Consider the following 9,073-nt stretch of genomic DNA (forward strand, 5'->3'; position numbering starts at 1 on the left):
TGCCAAGTTTGGAAGAAATTGGTGCAGCGGTTACCAAGATATACACATGTAACCATAAGTGGGCGTGGCTACGCCCATTTTCCAAAAATTTATAATATTCTTATTTTTCGTCTAAAAGTTATTGCAAATATCAATTTTGAGTGAATTATCTTCAGTAGTTACTAAAATATCGCAGTTTTCGTATTTCTGGAAATTACCGTTATATGGGAAGTGGGCGTGGTTAAAGTCCGATTTCGCCCATTTTCAATACCAACCTACCTTGGATTAAGGGAAACCTACATACCAAATTTCGTTGAGATATCTCAATTTGTGCTCGAGTTATCGTGTACACGGACAGACGGACAGACATGGCTTAATCGGGAAAACATATATTTAATACTTGCGCCGGGTATTTAATGTTCGGCTCCGCCCGAACTTAGACTTTCTTACTTGTTTTTCTTCTAAAATTGATTGTTTTCGAAACAAACTTGAAGCAAGCGGTAATCTCAAAATATTGCATTATATCTCGTTCATTTTCAAATCTACGGCATAAATAAGCAAGGTCAGACTTGAAGAAAATCAAATTTCCTACAATTTTGGCCCCCACAATTTTTCTTCTAAAACCGACATATTTAGTTGCCAACTTGGTGCTTTAAGAACTAGATTTAGTGCTTTTAGAAAATTAAAACGCCTAAAAAAATTATTTAGTGCCTAGTGTCTTTTTTAGTGCTTTATTTCTGAACTAAAATTACTCCGATTTGGTTAAGACCTGAAAAAATTTTTAAATATTTAAAGCTGTGGCAGCACTGAATTTACAAAAATCTACAAATTTAAATGCACTTAAATACAACCATGATTGATAAAAAGCTGAACTTGCAAACCCTCCTTGTTCAATTCTATTCGCCTTGAAAATACTAGTAGATATGCGGGTAAGTTAAGTATTTCTTTTTTTCTTTTCTAATTATTTGTAAATTTTTTTTTTTTTGTACCACCTGAGTAAAACACATCGTTTCTTGGTGCTGAATCCAATTGCTCAAGCACTAGAATTTTGAGATATCCTAACCTCAAAGTGCCAAAATCACGGTTTTCGGCGATATTTGAGGTTATATAATGAAAACATAATTTTTTTTGCTCATTTCTACTTAGGGCATGATTTGCGTTTGTCGGGATTCGATTTTTCTTTCTTGAGATATATCAGTTTTAATGCGCAGTACTTCGGTATTACGTCGTAAGCATGAGTCATTATAGCATGTGGCTTTTCAATCGTTATGAGCGAAAAAGTTTTGTTTATTGATTTATGTATGCATTCTTGTAAATATTGTTAATTTTTTGTTTTTGTTAAATACATATAAACTGTTATGAAAAAAGCATCTATTGATTCAAAACCATTTGGTGCTTTTAGTGTGGTTAAACGCTATTTTCCAAGTTTTTGGTGCTTTTTGAAAATCAAAAGTTGGCAAAACTGAAAACCGATATTTTTTGATAGGGACAAGTAACATAAATAATTGAAATACTGAGGAGTAAAAAAATTATAATTTGAAAAAAATACATTTGAAATAAAAGCATAAATTTAAAAAAAAAAAAAAATTATGTGAAATGAGAAAAGAAGATGAAAGACAAATGAGTCGAATTTCATGAAATAATGTGTTAAAAAAGAAATCAAAAAATATACTTGAAAAAAAAAAACAAATTTAAGTACAAAAAAATAAATAAATTAATGACGAAATTTTGAAGTATTGGAAGTATTCTGTCCTAAACATGAATATTTGTTTGGCTATTTATTTGTAGCAGAAATCCAGTGTTTGGGACTACTACATTGTAAGACTGTAGCTGAGCTATTCACGAGGGATGCATTATACCCAGTGTTGCCAGATGCCAGGATTTCGCCCCATTTTGGGGATTTATGAAACCATTTGGGGATAGATTTTTTCGTTTGGAGATGTGGGGATTTGATGGGGATTTTTGTTTGGTTTAAAATTATCATATTGAATTTAAAATACATACAGTAAAACCCGCTTAAGTACCTCACGAAAAATGTCAGCTTTTTGAGGTACTTAGGCGGGTTGGGTACTTAAAAGAACTCGCTTAATTACCTCGATGCGGGTACTTAAACGAACATAATTATTGATGTAGTTACATTTTTTTGTTAACTTACATAGATATGTGTATCCTTGAATAAAACATGAACATTTAATGAAGTAGTAGTGTAGTTTAAAGCAAGACCATAGCATTATTTAAGATTTTTCAATTAAAATACCAGGGACCGAAAATAATCGTTATCATGAAGGATTTTTATTTAAAAATCATTGTATAATCGTTATTTTATGATTTATATATTTTCAATCAAAAATAATCGTTATTCTTTGATTTTTATTTTTTCAATCATTTTTAATAGAGTTGTCAAACTATCGATGGCACTATCGATAGTTTCAATTTTTTTATACTATCAATACTCATTACTATTTTTTCTTATACTATCGAAAATATCGATAGTTTAGTAGGACTATCGATCATCTCTACCAATTATTTTGAAATTGTTGGAATTTTTTAATTTGAATTAAAAATTTTGTTTTTTAGTGTGATGCCGACGTCATATTCAAATATGCACGCATTTAGGCCAAAATACATACATATGTTAATGGTAAATCCTGTTTTGTTTGTATAACTTGTGTTTGTTTTTAAACTTTCTAAAAAGAGAAGTATTTTGGCTAAGCATTTACTTAATTTTGAATGATTATAACTTTTATAAGATAATATTTATTTCACTATGATCCTGTAAAAACAAAACAACCCATGATCCAACTACACAAGATCTGACAAGATGGAGCAAACGAAAAAAGTAATTTTCTGGCTGACGTTTGTAATTTCGGCGCCATGTTATTTTCTGTAAAAAGTAAACAAAGAATATGAAAAGGAAGCATAAAGAAAAACTGCAAGCAATGTTGTGCACATGTTTGTGCTAACCAATTTATTATTTATGTACGTGTTTTTGCATTCAATCACCGCGCACTTCATTTTAATTACATTTGCACAAAAAATCACTGAAATAAACCACCGACAAAATACACATAAAGAAAGAAGCAAAACAGAAATAGGAAACTTCAAAATTACGAACGTCACACACTTTTTTCTCAATTGCTATTACAAATGGCTGCTTCTCAACCGGTCAGATCTGTTCTAATCGGTTCATGAAAGCAACCTATCGATAGTTTTGTTTTTTTCGAGACTATCGTGAATATTGATAGTTTTTCTGAAAACTATCAAAACGATCGATGGTGTGACTATCGATAGTTTGACACCTCTAATTTTTAATCCTTATTTTATGATTTTTATATTTTCGATCAAAAATAATCGTTATTTTATGATTTTTATATTTTCGATCAAAAATAATCGTTATTTTATGATTTTTATTTTTTCGATAATTTTTAATCGTTATTTCGTGATTTTTATTTTTTCGATCATCTTTAATCGTTATGTTATGATTTTTATTTTTTCGATCATTTTTAATCGTTACTTTATGATTTTTATTTTTTTGATAATTTTTAATCGTTATACTATGATTTTTATTTTTTCGATCATTTTTAATCGTTATACTATGATTTTAATTTTTTCGATCAAAAATAGAAGTTATTCTTAGTTTTTTAATGTGTAAACTGAATGTGCAGAGATTTGACTAAAAAAAAAGTTTTACAAGGCATGCTTATGTACACAGTAAAGTCGGAATTGTAATGCTCCCACCCTAGGATTGTTCTATATCGAAAACTATTTTTATACCTTTCATTAGCATGAAATGGTATTATAACTTTGGTCCGATGTTTGTAAGTACCACAATTAGAAGAGATAGACCCATTGAAATGTATACTTAAATGATCAGAACGTCGAGCTTCGTCAATTTAGCCATGCCCATCTGTCCGTCTGTTTGTATGCAATCTAGTCTCTCAGTTTTCGAGATATCCGGATAAAATTTGGTAGGTGGGTGTATTTTTATAATGCACTAATCATTTGTCGGAACTGGAATAATCGGACCACTATAACATATAGCTCCCATACAACTGATTGTTCAGATATGAGATTGTTCGCTATAACTCATCCATTTAAGCAGTTAGGAAGATGAAATTTTGCATTACTTCCGCCCATTATCAACAGAATACTTACAGTGAAAATTACAAAGATCGGTCACTATAATCTATAGCTCTCATACAACTGATTGTTCAGATATGAGATTGTTCGCTATAACTCATCCATTTAAGCAGTTAGGAAGATGAAATTTTGCATTACTTCCGCCCATTATCAACAGAATACTTACAGTGAAAATTACAAAGATCGGTCACTATAATCTATAGCTCTCATACAACTGATTGTTCAGATATGAGATTGTTCGCTATAACTCATCCATTTAAGCAGTTAGGAAGATGAAATTTTGCATTACTTCCGCCCATTATCAACAGAATACTTACAGTGAAAATTACAAAGATCGGTCACTATAATCTATAGCTCTCATACAACTGATTGTTCAGATTTTTCGTTATAACTCCTCCATTTATGTAGATAGGAACATGAAATTTTGCACTGTTTTCACTCATTATGAAAATAGTACTTACTTAAAATGGCGAAGATCGGGTGGCTATAACATATAGTGACCCGATCTTCGCCATTTTCACTGTAAGTATTCTTTTGATAATGAGTGAAAACAGTGCAAAATTTCATGTTCCTATGTACATAAATGGAGGAGTTATAACGAAAAATCTTATATCTGAAAAATCAGTTGTATGGGAGCTATAGATTATAGTGACCCGATCTTTGTAATTTTCACTGTAAGTATTCTGTTGATATTGGGCGGAAGTATTGCAAATTTCATGTTCCTAACTGCTTAACTGGAGGAGTTATAGCGAAAAATCTTATATCTGACCAATCATTTGTATGGGAGCTATATGTTATAGTGGGCCGATTATTCCAGTTCCGACAAATGATTAGTGCATTATAAAAATACACCCGCCTACTAAATTTTATCCGGATATCTCGAAAACTGAGAGACTAGATTGCATACAAACAGACGGACAGACGGACATGGCTAAATCGACGAAGCTCGACGTTCTGATCATTTAAGTATACATTTCAATGGGTCTATCTCTTCTAATTGTGGTACTTACAAACATCGGACCAAAGTTACAATACCATTTCATGCTCATGAAAGGTATAAAAATAGGGGTATACTTTTTTCGATATAGAACAATCCTAGGGGGTGAGGGCATTAAAATTCCGACTTTACTGTTTTTGGACCATCCTAGTGTACATATGCATGCCTTGTAAAACTGTTTTTTTAAGTCAAATCTGTGAACATTCGGTTTACACATTAAAAAACTAAGAATAACTGCTATTTTTGATCGAAAAAATTAAAATCATAGTGTAACGATTAAAAATGATCAACAAATAAAAATCACAAAATAACGATTAAAAATGATCAAAAAATAAAAATCGTAAAGTAACGATTAAAAATGATCAAAAAATAAAAATCATGAAATAACGATTAAAAATGATCAAAAAATAAAAATCGTAAAGTAACGATTAAAAATGATCAAAAAATAAAAATCATGAAATAACGATTAAAAATGATCAAAAAATAAAAATCGTAAAGTAACGATTAAGAATGATCGAAAAAATAAAAATCATAGTATATCGATTAAAAATGATCGAAAAAATAAAAATCATAAGATAACGATTAAAAATTATCAAAAAATAAAAATCGTAAAGTAACGATTAAAAATGATCGAAAAAATAAAAATCATAGTATAACGATTAAAAATGATCGAAAAAATAAAAATCATAAAATAACGATTAAAAATGATCAAAAAATTAAAATCGTAAAGTAACGATTAAAAATGATCGAAAAAATAAAAATCATAGTATAACGATTAAAAATGATCGAAAAAATAAAAATCATAAAATAACGATTAAAAATGATCGAAAAAATGAAAATCCCAAAATATTGATTAAAAATGATCAAAAAATAAAAATCACAAAATAACGATTAAAAATGATCGAAAAAATAAAAATCACAAAGTAACGATTAAAAATTATCGAAAAAATAAAAATCATAAAATAACGATTAAAAATGATCAAAAAATAAAAATCGTAAAGTAACGATTAAAAATGATCGAAAAAATAAAAAGCATAGTATAACGATTAAAAATGATCGAAAAAATAAAAATCATAAAATAACGATTAAAAATGATCAAAAAATTAAAATCGTAAAGTAACGATTAAAAATGATCGAAAAAATAAAAATCATAGTATAACGATTAAAAATGATCGAAAAAATAAAAATCACAACATAACGATTAAATTTTGATTTTTATTATAAAAATCATAACGGTTACGGTCCCTGTAAAATACAGTTCATTCCCTAATAAATACCATATAAACCTGAGCTTAAAATTTTATAAAACACTTAAAAAAATGCACCAAAATTTAAAATGTTTTTTCTCAGAAGTGTTTTTTGAGTACACAGTCTTATAGGCCATTCAATTTTAGTGCAATAATGTGCAAGTTTCAAGTAGCTATAATTACCGTTGATTTTTTATAATTTTTTTGCTGAAGGTGTGTAACGCTGCCACAGAATTTCAAAATATGTAAATATTTTAAGGAATTTTAAAAGAGCACTTAAAAGGGGAAAATTATAGGTAAAATGGTAAATTGGGTACGAAAAATTTAGGTACTTGGTTGGGTTGGGTAAATAAGCGGGGTGGTACTTAATAGAGGGATTTTCTTCAGATTACATTCAAAAATACACATTGCCCAAAAATGTTGGTTACTTAAACGGGTTAGGTACTTAAGCGCGGGGGGAGCGGGTACTTAAGCGGGTTTCACTGTATATTTTACTGCCTGCCATTAAACATTTCCCGAGAATTTCTTTGTCAAATCATTATTCGGCGCAAATGCCTGCTTTATTGGTATTCACCGAATGAACTACATATGTATATTTCTGATTTGCTTGCGTCAACATTTTTGTTCTTCATTTAGTGTAAAAACAATATTACAAAATGGCAAGAGAACAAAAAAAGATACTAATTTGACGAATTCACAGACAGCAATGGGAATAGGAACCTTGGGCCGAAGTCTCCAAAACCATAAAAAATAAGAAACCGTAATACCATAATAAAATAACCAAATGATCTCTTATATATGTACATATACAAATATTCTGGCAATACTGGCACTGACGACAAAGAGGATTGAAAGAATAAAAGCAAGAATTGAATTTATAGTAGACTAGTTAATAAAAAGACAAAGACGGTTGAAAGAATAAAAAAAATAATTGAATTTATAGTAGAATAGTTCAAAAGAAGACAAAGATGATACTAAGAAAAAGAATTTAAGCTCACTAGGTACATTGTACGTATGATAATCGAAATAAAAAAAAAATTAATTACCAAAATATTTGAATAGCCAATCTTCTTTCTGTATTGCCGTCATCCAAATTTCGATAACATTCCATCTTATGTTCTATTGAGTCCCTATCAAAAAATATCGGCATTAGAAGAAAAATTGTGGGGGCCAAAGTTGTAGGAAATTTGATTTTCTTCAAGTCTGACCTTACTTATTTATGCCGTAGATTTGAAAATGAACGAGATATAATGCAATATTTTCAGATTACCGCTTGCTTCAAGTTTGTTTCGAAAACTATCAATTTTAGAAGAAAAATTATGGGGACCAAACTTGTATAGAATGGAATTTCATACAACTTTTGTTCTTATGAGTTTTCTTAAAAATTAAAAATGGCCAAGTTATTCAATGAAAACCATTTTTTCGAAAAAAAAAACAAAATTCGGACATGCGCAATCGCTGGATTTGGTCGCCACTTGCCATTTACGCGGAGACTGATCCTCCCCGAGGACATAAGATCCAGAAAAAATTCGAGAATTAATTTTTGCTAGGTCAAAAGTGTATAATGACTGGACAAAGAGGGCGACTTTCAAACGCTGCAGCAGCCATGTCCACCACTGTTTGGAAAACGCAGCAGTGGTTTTTCTCACACAGAATTTGATGCTCTTTCAGATGAGCACTGGTTTTTTGAGGACCTCAATGATACTCGGATCCTACAGGAGAGGCGTCGCTTATCTCGCTGCAGCAACTGATACGGCTAATCAGGGGGGCTTGCAGCACTACCTATTCGTATCGCCCAATCCCTCCCCTGTCTTGAAGAACAATCAGAATATGGGACTCCTGACATACTCGAATCCTCAAAAAAAAAGTGTCTATTTTTTTTTGGGCCCTGACTGGCCTTAGGCGAGGAAGCAGACCCATTTCGTGTTCCCTCATGTATGAAGTCACCAAATATATGTATGGCCTCTGGGACCCCTACTCTACTCGGTTTAGTTTGATAGGCTCTCCTACTATTAACTTTTTCCATCATAGAAAACAAGTTATTTATTATTATTGTTATTGTTGGGGATAGAGCACTGCGACCTTATGATCTATTGTGCCCCCTTCATGGATAGTAGTGTGTCTATTAATCCAGTAACCGAGAGAAACTTTAGTATGCAACCTAAATCTACGGATTTCACTTCGCCTTTGGTTATCATATGTTCACCCAGGTGCTTTTTGCGTTTGTGCATCAGTGCAGGACATTCTTCTAAGAAGTGCTTTGCAGTCTCGTTTTCCGTCCTGCAAAATCTGCATCGCTCATGCGAGTAAATTCCCAGTTTAGTTAGGTGATAGTTCAGCCTGCAGTGTCCTGTCAGGATTCCTGTAACAATTCTTAAGTTATTCTTTAATAAGCGCATACATTCCTTGAAGCGTTTTAGGTTATATGTTCCTAAAAGTGCTTTGGAATGCCATAGACCTGGTAGATTATCCTAGTTGCGATTTCTATGAGCCTCTTTTTCTAACCAAACAACTGCCCCTTTTCCCAGATCACAGAAAGGCTTTGGGCCGGTGAAAGGTGTCGATGCACCCTTCTTCGCTTGTTTATCGGCAATCTCGTTGCCTTTAATACCAATATATCCCGTAATCCAGAGAACCCAAACCTGATTGGTCAGACCAAGAGTATTCAGCTTTTCGAGGCACTCCATCACCAGTTTAGATGTTACCTGGT

Source organism: Rhagoletis zephyria, unplaced genomic scaffold (assembly GCF_001687245.7).
Source record: "Rhagoletis zephyria isolate East Lansing unplaced genomic scaffold, Rhagoletis_zephyria_1.1 Rzeph_scaffold_00721, whole genome shotgun sequence".
NCBI lineage: Eukaryota > Metazoa > Arthropoda > Insecta > Diptera > Tephritidae > Rhagoletis > Rhagoletis zephyria.